A 13,369-nucleotide genomic window follows, 5' to 3' on the forward strand; every position below is an offset into this window, starting at 1 on the left:
TGATACGAAGAACTACCAGAGCAGCTATTAGATGCAAGAGCCAGCAGCTGTCATTAAGTCATGGTAAGCTTTAAAATATCTACGTTTGAGAGCAAAAAGCAGAGGATTTGTCAATATAAGCCTAATATGTGACCTTATATTACAGAATGTGTGTTTTAGCAGCTGTAAATGTCCTGTAGACATGAATGTCCTGCAGGTTGGCTTTGTGCAGAGCAACAGAGGAGCTATAAAGTTAAAAATAAATGGAGACGGTAGCTAATAGCACCTAGGGAGAATCGATGCCCTGTGCTGAAGCCACCTGGAAGAAAGGCCCTGACACTGTACGAGCCCCGCTCATTATTAACTCCTTGCGTTCAAAAAGAAGGGCAACTCCTGTTCTCTCCTAAAACAAGAATTAATACAATTTGTCATAAAGCACTTACAGTACGACTTTATAGAGCTGATGAGATGACAAATCATCAGGGACCTTAATGATGTCATTAGATGTCTGAGAGCAGACATCAGAACGACACAGTTCTAGTTCTAGGGAGATGTTTAAGATGGGACACATACCTGTCACCACATTCTACTTGTTTTTTATGCTTTATTTGAATCACTATTTATTTTCCAGTTATTTTTACCACTCTGCCTTGAATTTTGACTGCATTTGCTTTATTTACCTAGCAAAAACCCCTTTAAATCGTAGATCAGTGAGTGTGTTGACATGCAAACTAGTATCCCTGTTTGACTCTCATCTTGGTTTTGATTTTATTTGGGATATGACAATTAGATGCAACACAGAGAACCCTGTTTATTCAGGTCCTTCTATAATTTTTGTAACAGTATTCAGGTTTTTGATCATGTGCATCAGTAAAGGCATGTCTTTAAAACCTCAACATCTCAGCTACTCTGTGTCCTTCCTGTAGAAGTTTAGTTGCCTCAGCATCTGAGGAACAACCCCGTTTGGTTTTCTGGATTAAGTTTCTTGATCTGATCGACAGAAACCGAAGTCGACAACAACAATGCTGTTAATTCTTTGCGTTACCACTATCAGACGATGGCTTTTAGTTCAGCTATTAGACCGTTATATATTGTTTTTATCCAATTTTTTGTTTTACTGACTAACCATGTTAAAACCGTCATAATAGGCCTATGTCACACTTCCTCCTTCCGGAACTGAATAATGTCTAAACCATCCCATAATGTCTAAACCATCCCATAATATCTAAACCATCCGAGGTAGACTGACCCCGAGCTGCGTGATTGTGAAACGAAGGTTTCTGCTCCTGTAGAAGCTAGAAGTCTGTATGAAATCAACCTTGTTTTAAGAAAAACAAGGTTGTCCGCGATCTTATGGAGAAAAACTACACTACCCACAATCCTAAGCGTAACAGCAACGTCTCTCATTGGTCCAACTCGCTATTACCATAGAAATGTTTACCGTGCCCTCAAAACCGCGAACGGCTAGAGCGAGCTGCTACCATTGAAGTCTATGATCGTTTCTGTACACGGTCTTGTACCGTTTGCCTTTTTTGCCGTTTTCAAAATGTTTTTGACTTTGAGAGAGGTCATTTACAATCCGAGCCACATCATCGTAGGTGACTTCAGGCAGGTAGCAGAGAGACTTGGTCCAGCAGTATCTATCGGGCTCCGCCATTGTAAAAAGCTAACCGGAAGAGCCGTATCCCCACTCAGTGACATTCTTCCGGTCTTCAGTTGTTGCGTGACATAGGCCTATTATACCATTCAAAGAGTTATTTCTCATTTGCACAATTTTACAGTTGTGCACTTTGCTTTAAAAGTGTGCAGTGGAAGTTTATTATTTATTTATTTATTTTACGAGGAATACCTCTTGAGATGTGTCATCTCATTTTCGAGAGGGTCCTTGGTAGGACTGGACAGTACAAAGGACAAGACATTACAGTACAACATACACATAAACTCACATACTAACTTCCTCCCCCCTCCCCCCACCCCACCCCACACCCCTGCCCAGACATCACCAGAATGATCATTACAAAATGTATGAAAAGTAATTAAGAACAAAAGAGAGAAATACCAGGGGGGGAAAAAAAATATGAAAAATCCGATAACCAAAAAACAATTGACAATTGCACCAGAAGGCAATCAAGCTTTATGATAAGCATTTACAACAATTGCTTGTTTGCAAATAAATAAACAAAGATGTGATTAATCTTAGTGACCCAGGCAAGCTATTCCAATCGAAGGGAGCTTTAAATTTAAATGAACGCCTGCCACTTTCTTTGAAAATGCGAGGCACATTAAAGGATAAAAATTCAGTTTGTCTTAAACTATAAATTGTTTGGTAAGGTGTTAGGTATTGTTTCAAATAGGGTGGATAGTTAAGATAAATGCATTTGAAAATAATCTGAAACCAGTGAAACTGTCTCCTAGCGTTAGGTGACAAGATATTCAATGAGGAATACAGGACACAATGACGTGTTCTGTAAGGGCATCTCAACACAAATCTACAGATACTATTAAAAACAACAGTCAGAGGCTTGAGATTGGTTTCAGTAGTGTTCTGATATACTACATCAGCGTAGTCTATAATTGGAAATAATAGTTGTTTCACAATTCTTAACCTTATCAGCTGTGTAAAACAATTGTTAAAGTGATACAAGATCCTTAGATTGCGATTTACCTTCCTTACAATAGTGTTTGTGTGTGCTTTGAAGGAGAGTTGAGTCAAGCCAAAGGCCAAGGTATTTATATTCATTTACTCTCCCAAGAGGGGTGCCATCTAAGAAGTTAATTAACAGGTTAGTCTGATTCAGGGTAGCAGATCTTGTTGGGAAAAGCATGCAGTATGATTTTTTCTAATTCAACAGAAGGTCATTATATTGGAGCCATTTTTGAATAGTATCAAAATCATATTGAAGATTGTTCTGTATCTTAGATACCATAGTATCAGAAGTATATATCACTGTGTCATCAGCGTATAAATGTATAGAACAATCAGAACAAACTTGGGGGAGATCATTGACGAAGATTGAGAATAAGAGAGGCCCCAATGATGACCTTTTTCCATCATAGAAAAGCGAGATAAACTACCGTGGATAAGGACACACTGATGTTTAGAACAAGCTTGTTTAGAGCGACCAATGGCATGAAGTTTATCCAAAAGAATATAGTGATTAACAAGGTCAAATGCTTTAGTTAAATCTATAAAAATTGCTCCGGTGGACATATTGTTATCCAAGGATGATAACACATCATTGCTGAGCTTTAGTAGGGCAGTTGTGGTAGAAAATGGTCTGAAACCAGATTGATGTTGAGACTGATTAATATAGTTATATAACTGATTAAATATTAGCTTTTCAAAAAATGTTGCCACATTGCTAATAATAGAAATGGGTCTGTAATTGTTAAGATCGGATGGATCACCTCCTTTATGGATTGGAGTTACTCTGGCACATTTCCATCTTAGTGGGACCTCGCCAGAGGTTAATGATAAGTTAAATAGGTCTGATAATGGATATGCCGGTATGTTAGAAGCAATCTTTAAAAACGTAGTTTCCAAACCATCTAGGTCTCTACCGCTTCCAGACTTCAGTTCTGAAATAACTCTCTGAACATCAATGGGACAAATGGTTAAAAAAGAGAAAGAAGAGGCACAGAAGAGTTGAGCATTATTTGTGGTGTTAAGGTAGCTAGGAGACTGGGAATTACATATAGCAGAGAAATGCTGATTGAAGGCATTAGCTATTGCAGGAGGATCAGAAATAATGTAATTTTGAAGTCTAATTTTGGTTGGAGCGCTTGTATTAGATTTGTTGAGTAAGGTGTTAAGATTTTTCTAGAATTTCTTGGGATTGTTATAGTCATTACACAGGGAACTTTTAAAGTAATTGGATTTGGCATTCCGTGTTTTTGTTGTACATAAATTTCTTAATGTTTATATGTTTCCCAATCAAGAGGGTCCTTTGAACGGTGTTTCTCCCAAGCCTTATCCCTTTGCTTGAATAGTGCCAGTAATTCACCGTTAATCGAAGGTAGATGTCTTCCTTTAACTCGTACTGACCTCCAAGGAGAGTGTTTGTCAATAACTCTAAGTACTTCAGTATGAAAAAAGTCCCAAGCATCATCAACAGAAGGGATTAAATTAAGTCTGTCCCACTTTATATTCAATAGATCTTCAATAAAATATTCGTCATTAAAATTTTTCATCTGTCTTACTTTAATTATTTTAGGTGGTAGGCGTGGTAATCTGATCTTCCATACGCAAGACACTATGGAATGATCACTAAAGCAATCAGAGAGTACTCCTGAGTCCATAATCCTATCAGGGTGAGTGACCAGGATCCAATCTAATAAAGATTTTGATCTGTTATCAACTCAAGTACGTTCTTTAATTAGCTGTGTTTTTTGAGGCTCTCCAAAAAATGTCTTTTGTTGAGGGAGGAACAGTCTAACCAATTACGATTTAAGTCCCCTAAGATGATCATTTCTTTTGGACAATTTAAAGAACGAATAGTATTGCCAATTCACTTTATTGATTCTGAGGGGGAGCCTGGTGGTCTGTAAATGTTACCTATAATCAAATGTTTGTTTGCATGGAAACAGATTTTTACAAAGACACATTCAAAATACACAGGATTTTTATATGGAGTAATAAGCTCCGAGGATAAATATGAAGAAACATAGGTGGCTACACCACCACCACGTGCACCCCTGTCAGCTCTATACAATGTATATCTGTCAAGTTTGATTTCTTCATCTGAAATATTAATATTCAGCCAAGTCTCAGACAGAGTGATAACATCTGGTTTGTTGTAGGCAAGCCATGCTCTTATAAGATCTATTTTGTTTGGCAGACTCCTAATATTTAGATGTATTACATGTAAACCTTTACCAATAATAGACTAGCTGTTTTAGTAGTGTAGGGACAGGGATAGGGGTGAAGCAGGGACGAGAAGGGGAGCCACACACACACACACACACACACACACACACACACACACATAGTTGTCCAAGACCATAAACTAATTGGCCATTCAGACGCTGGCTGCCCAATTTCAATAAAGGAAAACATAATGTCCAATATATAATTAATTAATAACATAACATAGGCCATCATCATCATAAGTCATTGTAACCACATATTAGGACATGAGCAAAATCACTTTAAGTACCGGTAGAAAAGACGCACCTTGTAAAGCAAAATCGTTACCGTTCCATTATAGTCAGGTAAGTTGTGTTTCTTAAATCAGAAAAACTAATACAAAAATAAAAGATAAAATAAAAAAAATTAAAAAAAAAAACATACAAGGAAAATTAGAATTTCACCGCCTAATCAGGAAAAAATAAGAGAAGCAATACAAAGCCTTAAGAAATTCAGGCTAAGAATGCAACAATATGCCTGAAGATTCTATAAATCATATCAATCAAAGTCTGTCTGTGGGCTACCTTCAGTGGACGCAGACAGCGTGCAGACAGTCATACCATGGGCCTAGTGTCCAGAAACAGTTCGGCTTCTTTTGCGCATTTGAACTGGAACATCTTTCCAGCTGATTTAATCCTCAATGTTGCTGGGAAGATAACAGAGTATTCCATATCAAGCTCACAAAGCTTTTTTTTTTTTTTACGTTATCAAACTGCCGTCGTTTATTCATTGTTCTAGCGGTATAGTCTGGGAAGATGTGGATCCTTTTGCCCTCGTATTTCAACTCTTTTTTTCTCCCGTGAAAGTCTTAGGATATGTTCACGATCTCGGAGGCTGTAGAATTTCACCAAAATCGGCCTTGGTCCAACTTTCAGAGCATTGGTTTGTAAAGTAGAGGGAAAGCGATGAGCGATGAAATTCTCAGCTCCCAGGAGCTGCCCAATAAGGCCACCCACAAATCCAATAATATCCGTACCTTTAGATTTCTCCGGAACTTGAAGAAAACGCAGGTTGTAAGCCCTGCTTCGGTTCTCAATATCCTCGACTTTATCACTCTCCAGCGTCTCTATACGTTTTTTCAGGTTGGTAAAATTGTTTGAGTTCAGACACATGTTCCCTGAGAGTGGACAGTGAGCTTTTTATGGTCTGTAAACTCGATTGAATTGAGCCCATTTTAGCATCAAAGTGAGAGACCATTTCCACCTTTAGTTGCTGTATGGCTTCCCAGATTAAGTTGTTGGAAACAGGTTGCTGGTCCATGGCAGACTGCTGAACTGTTGTTGACTATTTTCAAAAGTAGCCCAATATTATCGCTGCAATCAGTCGTACAAACTGGAAAAGTTCAGTCAGTTGATAGTTTGTTACATGTAAACTAGTAGGCTGGAACTTAGCATATACTGCCCAAAAAAATAAAGCATTGAGCAGACGTCTACACCTGCCTCTTACGCCAGCGCCATCATGTCATCAAGTTAATATGTTACTCAGGAAATGTACAACAAAGATTAATTACAACCACTAATACTCAATGCTAGAATTTGTATTACGACCATGTATATTATGTAGGGGTGGTACGGTTCACGAAACCCACGGTTCGGTTCGTATCACGGTTTTAGGGTCACGGTTTTCAGTTCTGTACGGTTCTTGTTATTTTTTCTTTTAATCTTTAACACTCCAGAAATATACTTCAGCATATGATAGGCCTATATAGCTTAATTATCCACAATGTAGGTTACAGTATTAAATAATGATATAGTTATATCATGTAATCATGCACAAACTGAACTTGACTTGACTTTAAACCCATTATTGGGACCATCTCTGAGGAAAGCTAGCTGAGATGTTGATACAGCGTCGAACCGTGCGGCACACACACGCTCCGAACCAAGACAAGTGGACCGAGCAGGTCGGATGTTTTTTCATGAACCGTACCACCCCTAATATTATGCTCAAATCTCTCTTGGTATAGTAAACAGTGATAGTTTCAATGCACACTGTAACACAATGTATTAATCAGTTATTATTGATCTATCACACGTTCCCAGCAGACAAGTGATCCCAGCAAAATAAAAGGTCAAAAGACATTGAGGTGAACCTCTCCCTGTTGTTTAATGAATGTAAAGTGCACTAATATAGTTTTTGATCCAGTGGACTGGGACCATAATTTGGGAGGATTATACAATTATGAAACCTTATATCACAAATTATTTGCTACCAGTGCCAAATGAAATACACGTGCATGCAGGAGTAACATACATGATCCTTTATTGTTAAAGAATACATTAAAAAAAAGCGATAAATCAACTAAAATAATTCATGCGTTCTTTGACAATTCTGCTGACTTCATAAAAAAAAGACTTTATTTATCAGCCATTTCTAATAAACTCAACAACTGCATTAATATATTCATCAAACATCTAACAATATGAAAAACAGTCTTCATACACACAATATAACCATAACAATGACTGTCACATGAATAATTCTATAAATAATAATGATCACAATGTTGACCATTGAAATGCCAATGAAAAGGCACCAGGATTAATCAAGCCTGGCTGCTGCTCTGGAGCAGGCTAGCTGCACACAATAAATCTCCCTGGTAACGTGTATGCCACTGCTTTCACGAAACCATGTCAGGACTACATTCAGCCAGGATAACTGCATAATCCCGGCTTAATCCGCAATCTAGGTTTTGTAAAATAGCCCGCAGTTTCGGAAACCAGGATATGATGTCCACACACATGAAATAGTAGCTGAAAAGGCAATTTTGTGGTCGTCTCATTGAAAATACATCCTGATGGTATTCAAATATCCAAACTGACTGGAATTTGGCATCTAATCACTTAACTTTGTTAAGACACGTCACACACAGACAAGATTGGTCCGTGATGCTTGTGACGAATAACCTTCATTTCTAAGCCTGACAGCCATGAGCTTTGTCCATGTCTTCACTGCCCTGGTTGCTGTGCAACCTCCATTTAATTTAATCTTAACTTTGATCAAATTATTAAATTAAATCTGGCCTGATGAACAAGCAGTGAAGATATAAGGGTATCAAATAGCATTTTGAAATATGAAGGATGCCTTCTAATTTGATTTGTTTCTAGGAACTGATGAAATTAACATTTAATCTAGCAGGACAATGTAATCATCTCAACAAACTGCTGTTATTGTGTCTCTCCACTTTGATCCTTCAAGGAGATCTGTCTGTGAACAGGGCAAAAATAGGAAAAATATCTGGATTAACAGGCTTGTCTGTGTGAAGCATTGGCATTTTTTCCTTGTCACTTGCTACACTAACTGATGAATAATTAGGTTTCGCAAAGGGCTGTAGTCAACCAAAGATAATCTCGGTCGACTGAAATTCTACCTCTTTAACCAATCGATTGGTTTTTGGGAAATGTTTTGTGTCTAGATTAACTAAATCGGCCACAGCGCACTAACTTCATTCTACCTGGTGGTGTTGTGTGTTCACCGAAGCGTTTTTTTTTTTTCCCCGAGGCCTACATAAGTTAATGCTTTGTCGCATATTTATATTATACAAACACCAGCAGCATGGTGAGGCACTGAGCGTCTATTCTGCGCTGTGCTCTGCACGTTTGGAGTTTTTTTTTTTCTCGTCGCTGAGAGTTGAGAAATGTTCAACTTTGGGTAAAAGACTGCGGTCGTCACTGTGACTTTATAGGCGGGACAAATACCAGAAAGACTACTTCCGCGGATATTCAGTATAATAGCAACCAGACTCAATCAAGGCGTAAAAAAACCAGCTGCGCCTCCAAAGCGTTTTCAGAAGAGCCAACCCTAACCCTTAAGTTACCAGCTAGCGCTAGCTAGCTAGCTTTGTTGGCAGAACGCTGAACAAGACGTTTTTAGGCGACCAAAAAGGTTTCAATTAACTTTGATGACGTGTGAACACACAGTGCGATGGTTAGCATTGCTAAGCCTCTGTCATGATTGACAGGTCAGTGCGTAGCCATGCCCTAAAGCATCCTCTGCTTTATCGTCAATTTTAAAATAAATGGGACCATAATTTACAAAATGAACATCATGCTGTATTGAAGAAGACATGAAACTGGCGCCTGAGGCCATAAACTTGTTAGGAAACTGTTTACTTAGGCAATAAATCAAGTGAGGAGGCCTATAGGTTGCAATCCATGATAATAAAAGGGCCTCAATTCATGATAATAAAAGGTATTTGGTTTTTAGTCTATGTAGTATGATTGTCAGTGGAAGTCTAAAGGTTTGCATTTGGTCCTCACCTCAGTTTAATCTGGTAACATCCATTTGCAACCAGTTACCTGCCTAGAGTAGTCAATCTCCACCCATCCCATCATCATCTGCAGTGTACTTCTGCTCACTGTGACACTACTATCTCCGTCAGCCCTGCGCAGCATACCCACCCAGTCCACACTGCACAACTCATCCCTGCTCTGCCTTGTTCATTGTTGTCCACAGAATTGTCTCACTTTGCTGAGTCATGGAGACTGTATCCCAGCAGCATGACTGACCTCAGTGCTGATTATTGTGTTCCCCCAGCGGGTAGGGCATCCAAACCTAGTGTAGCCAGCAATCTGGGCCTTGGTTTAGCAATTGGCACACTCTCAGCCCAGTGTTGTCTAACCAGAGCTAGTTCAGTCTTCATATTCCAGGGACAGGAAGAAATATATAAGGAATAACCCATTAAGACAGGACTGTTGATCAATAACGATGACTCAACAATGATTTTGTCAGCAGAGATTTCTGCACTTCACATTGCAGACAGTTTTCAGTTTCAAAACCAGAACTGTTTTTATATTGGACTTCCAAGATGATCCTTCCCCGCCCCCACACTTTGTTTAATTGCTCAACAGTGGAGGATGGTGCTTCAAGCAACATGTCGAATGTCAAGCAGACATTTCACCTCCAAAACTTGGAGGTGAGAGCTGTGCATTGGCGGAGCAGTATTACTGTCACTCTGCCATAATGGTGATTAGTCTTTTACTAGCTATATCTGCTGGATTTCAGCCTTCATTAGCTATTTATTATATCTTTTTATCATGTGACTGTATGCTCAGTTACACTATGAAGGTTTTTTTCTCTGAGAAGTTGTAACAATGTTGTTGTTATTCCTCTGGTTGCCTGTAGTGGGCTTGTTTCAGACATGGATGGATGGATGGATGGATGCATAGATGGATGGATGGATGGATGGATGCATAGATGGATACATAGAGAGATAGATACATACTTTATTGATCCCCAAGGGGAAATTCAAGGTCCCAGTAGCTTAAGACATCACACACAACATACACATACATCATAAACAGGATGATAAAAAAGCAAATCCACATGAATAGCATGGACAATAAAATAAAAAATACTAAGTATAAAAAATAACAAATCCACATGAATGTACTAAGGGATGTATAAGCATGAGACGCTTGCAGTGACAGGGCAGGGACTGACCCTGTCATTCAGTATGAGAGTGGGTGTCATGGTGGTAGTGCAAATAAGTCCAATAGTGCAAGGATAAAGTCTAGAGACCAGCATTAAATATGGACAATATAAGAGAATAATGTAAACATAGTAATATAAAAACTATAGCAGTGCAAGGATAAAGTTTAAAAAAAAAAGACAAACAGACAAAGCCTCATTGGGTGTGGGGGTTTGCCTAACATCCATTAATTAGATGTTTTACCAATTTAAATAAACCATGATCATTAATCATTTAAAATGACACCTATATTTAGTATCAGAGGCACGGACAAACATTCTGCTGAATTGGATTTAAAGAAGATTTGTACCAGATTCAAATACAAAGAGTTTTCTGCAGGGTTTTTACAAGTTTGAATGTCTAGTGTTCCTTCTTCTTGCGGGGAATGCACCAGCGGTGTTTCCCCCCATGACTGAGAGGAAACCTACTACATATCTGTATTCAAATTCAAAGACTCACTACAATTTAAAATCTGTGTTGTGTAGGAACTACACACGTTTGTTCAGTAGAAAAATGTCACCTGACATTGTCAGTCCTGTCTCAGTCCTAACCTGGCTTCATTTCACCACAACCCAGTCCACGGCTACGTTGTTCCTGTCCCCAGCCTTGGCCCCCTGTCTCCAAAGCCCTGCTATGTCCCATCATCAGTAGATGCTCAAGCTAACAGGCTAAATAGCACACATACAAATATTTGTTTGGATTTGCTCGCTTCTCTGAGCCTGGGGATGATATACGCTTGTTCTTGCTAAATCAAGTCCACTTTGTAAATGTCAAATACTTGAAATATGAATTCCTTAGAGCTCTGTTTCAAATCAAATATTAGCCCACGCACACTTAATCTCAATGTTTCTGAGTTTACTAAAGATTTTGTCTCTTGAAACGCTGTCCGACACCCGTGTAATAGAAAAACAAAAGGCAATAGCTTCTAATTTTTCACTTCACATTGCCTTTCAGTTGCTACCTGGAGACAAAACATTCTGTTTTTGGAGCACAAGTTAGTGCACGTCATTGTTAATGATATTAACTGTGAAAACATTCACTGGTTGCAAATGGCTTCTGAGTTTTTGTATTTTCTGCTCCCTCCCCTCGATGTTATGTGTTGACTTACCATGATCCTCTCATGTCATGTGTGACTAACTCGCACACAATGATTCTGTGTAAGTAATGTTCCAGTCTGTCTTGGTTTTCCTTTACTCAACTACCTGTGGATGACTGTGCTGTGTCTCTGTCTGTCTGCTGGTGCACAAATATCCTGGAAACAATCTGTCATGTCAAGAATTTGGAGCTGTCAGTGCTTGGTGTTTTTGTGGGACTGTTTGCACATACACACACACAGACACACACACAGGAGGATAGATGCACACACACCGAGGCTGTCCCATGACTGAAAGAGAAAAAAACTAAAACACACAGTGCCATTATCCTGTCCTAATTATACACGGCTCAGAGTCAACCCTGCCTGTCTGGTTCTCAGGGGTTCTCTCCGCTGAGGTAAAAAAAAAAAATCTCACTTATATTACATTTCTCACATACGCAGGCTGTTTCTGACATGGTTGTCGTCCTTATTTGGAAAGTAGAAACTCCCACTGGGCATGTAAGATGCTTAACTAGTTCAGACACCTGGAGCACGTCTCTGTTGTATGGATTGTAACTGGTGGAGACAAGCTAACGCACCTGTGTAAAACTGCAGGGTGCAGCAGCTGAGCCCAGGATGTCGCCACAACAGCCTGTATGATACATTAAACCTCAGCTAACATGAAGTACTACCTCTTCTTCTGCTTGCTTGTAGACTGAATATGGTTCAGGATGATATGTTTTTACTCAATTTAATAAATTGTTAGTGCTAAGGTTAGTATGATTAGGAAATGTTCAGACTTGTTCTTTAGGAATACTCGAACAAGCAAGAAAGGAGTTTGATTTATACTTTGTCTTTTCAAACGGTATATTTTACTAATAACGCTGCTAACATTAGCCTACACTCTGATATAGTAGCATCCAGGATGGGCTTTCACACAGTGGGGAAATACCACGGTGGATGTTATCAACAGGGTTTTTTATATCACCTGTATTTTACCCCCACAAAGTAAGATAGTATCAAATGCTCCTTGGCCTGGAAAGTAACGCTCGGTTACTACTGTAGGTAGGAAGCTAGTTAGCCACGCATGCTAACGATTAGGGCTCGTTATCGGTACTCGATACCTTTTTAAGGTACCTATCAAAATAGTCTATATCCTCGACGTTCCACTTCCGGGATTGCTCCGGTGCCGCAGGAAATTCCGCCGGATGCGTGTATTTTCGCCGATGTCCGTTACCTTTCTTTGTGTTGACATTTTAAACTCTGTTAACTGCTATACTTCACACAAGAGCAGCCATTTTCCCCTGTTGCCATGGGAACGTTATGAAGTGACGTAATTAGTTCCCGCAATTTCATCGCATAAAATTGCATAAATATCCCGCATATTCCATCGCATTTTTTAAGAAAACGTGCCGCATAATCAAGGATTTTTGCCCGCAACCATCACAAAAAAACCTCTGCATTTTTCAGGAAGGACTGGCCAAAATAACCCAATACCAGGTAGTATCGAAACTTCTCCAGTCAAACGATGGAGACACCTGCATTTGATCCTCTTTTTTTTCCCCCAGATCTTAAAATAAATTCCTATTTGTATGTTGTTTTTTTTTGCTCGCAGCCAACTACTGCAAGCGTTGTTTGATCTAATGCGATGTGATTGGCTCACTACCACAGCCGCTACAACCCATACAGGCTGTGGTGCGGTGAAGTCGAGCACAGTGTATTTGAGTTGGCAGTTTAGCGTGCCGAGATTCTTCCAATCACGTGATGGGTATCGAATGAAGTAGAAAAAAAATAGAATCAATCAAACAAAGTACTCTTTTGGTATCGGTATCACTTTAAGGGTACTTGCATGGCAATTCTTTATACAATACCCAGCCCTACTGACGATTGCAGCTTACGCTAGAACAGACCAACACACAGTTTGATCCAGTTCTTACAC

General features: G+C 39.2%; 1 protein-coding gene across 6 annotated transcripts in view; it reads left to right on the top strand.

Moving 5' to 3' along the window:
* oxr1a (oxidation resistance 1a) overlaps positions 1-13,369 on the top strand; it is a 232,130-nt gene that overhangs the window by 169,645 nt on the left and 49,116 nt on the right. The window lies entirely within an intron of this gene.

The sequence above is a fragment of the Sander vitreus genome, chromosome 6 (assembly GCF_031162955.1).
Source record: "Sander vitreus isolate 19-12246 chromosome 6, sanVit1, whole genome shotgun sequence".
Lineage (NCBI taxonomy): Eukaryota > Metazoa > Chordata > Actinopteri > Perciformes > Percidae > Sander > Sander vitreus.